The following is a 1,842-nucleotide window of genomic DNA, read 5'->3' on the forward strand; positions in this document are numbered from 1 at the left end:
TTTTCAGTGATTTTGTTGAAAATATTTTTTGGGCCTTGGAGGAAGCAATCTTCTTTTTCCTGTATTCCTATTATTCTTAGGGTTTGTTTGTTTTTTTCCTTTTTCTTTTCATGAAGTCTTGAATTTCTTGGATGCTCTGTGTCAGATATTTTTAGTTTTAACATTTTCTTTGACAGATACCTCAATTTTTTCCATTGTATCTTTCACACCTGAGATTCTTTCTTCCATCTCTTTTAGTCTATTGGTTATGCTTAACTCTGTAGGTCCTGTTTTCTTTCCTATGTTCTTTCTCTCCACAATTTCCTTTGCTTGTGTTTTCTTTAATTTCAACAAAACAAGTGGAACACTACAGGAATTTGCATGTCATCCTAGTTCAGGAACCATGCTAATCTTCTCTGTATTGTTACAATTTCAGTATATGTGCTGCCAAAGTGAGTTCCACATAATTCCTTCAGGTGGTCATTAATAAAGTCATATGTCCTTGACTTGTGAGATTCACATTATCAGAGATACCATTATTATTTGTTAAATACACAGATATGTCCTCATTCAGTGAATTACTTATTGTGAAAACCCTCCCTGACCAAGGCAAATCTTTGAACAAAAAGCATTTAATTAAGACATTGCTTATGTTTTTAAAAAGACCATTGATTGTGTTACATCAGCAAGCATTCATCTTGTTGTAGTCCTTCACTATAACTTAGAGTTTTTCATACTTAACCACATGTGGTAGGCAGAGAGAGGGAGACTGAGAGAAACAGAGAAAAATCTAGAGAGACAGATTCAGAAATATACGAAGATGGACAGAAACAAAGATACAAAGTGAAAGAGACCTAGAGATGGAAACTCCTTTCTCTCTGGTCACTTTCTTTGGCATATCAACCTCAAAGCAAACCCTCCCATCATATAAATCCAAAAGGAATTATGTTTTTTAATATTTTTTTATTTTAATTTTTATACTTTATTCACTTTGTATGCCACCATAACACTCCTTCCCTCCCAGTCCAACCTTCCCTCCCCCTTCTTCACTTATGCCCCTTCATGTGTGGGGAGGGTATTCTCTCAGTCCTTCTGATCCAAGTCTATCATATCTCATCCAAAGTGACTGCATTCTTTTTCTCTGTGGCCTGGTATCGATACTCTCCCATCAGGGTGAGGTGATCAAAGATGAGGCCAATCTGTTCATGTCAGAGGTAGTCCCTATTCCCATTACTATGGAAAACACTTGGATACTGAACTGCAGTGGGCTACATCTGTGCAGAGGTTCTAGTTTATATTCCATGCATGGTTCTTGATTGGTGTATGAGTTTCAGGAAAGACCCCCGTGCTCAGATTTTTTTGGTTCTGCTGCTTTCCTTGTGGAGCTCCTGTCCTCTCCAGATCTTACTATTTACCACTTCTTTCATTAGATTCCATGAACTCTGCCAAATATTTGGCCATAAGTCTCAACATCTGATTTGAAATTCTGCAGGGCAGAGCCTTTCAGAGACCCTCTACGGCAGGCTCCTAACTTGTTTTCTGTTTTCTCTTTCTTTTGATGTCCATCTTCTTTGGATTTCGGGGTGGGGATTGAACATTTTAGCCAGAGTCCTCCCTCTTGATTAGTTTTTTAGACGTACAGACTATAGTAGGTTTTTCCTATATTATATGTCTATATGAAAGAGTATATACCATGTGTGTCTTTCTGATTCTGGGATAGCTCACTCAGGATGATCCTGTCCAGTTCCCACCATTTATCTGCAAATTTGATGATTTCCTTGTTTTATATTGCTGAGTAATATTCCACCATGTAGATGTACCACAATTTCTTTATCTGTTCTTCAGTTGTGGGCCATCTGAGTT

The 1,842-nt window shown here is 37.5% G+C and overlaps 1 non-coding gene across 1 annotated transcript; it reads right to left on the bottom strand.

Annotated features, from left to right (window-relative positions):
* Positions 1-332: 332 nt before the first annotated feature.
* On the bottom strand, positions 333-439 carry LOC132651719 (U6 spliceosomal RNA). Its single transcript, XR_009589302.1, has one exon. It is a non-coding gene; the product is annotated as a U6 spliceosomal RNA (small nuclear RNA).
* Positions 440-1,842: the final 1,403 nt, after the last annotated feature.

The sequence above is a fragment of the Meriones unguiculatus genome (assembly GCF_030254825.1).
Source record: "Meriones unguiculatus strain TT.TT164.6M chromosome Y unlocalized genomic scaffold, Bangor_MerUng_6.1 ChrY_unordered_Scaffold_23, whole genome shotgun sequence".
Lineage (NCBI taxonomy): Eukaryota > Metazoa > Chordata > Mammalia > Rodentia > Muridae > Meriones > Meriones unguiculatus.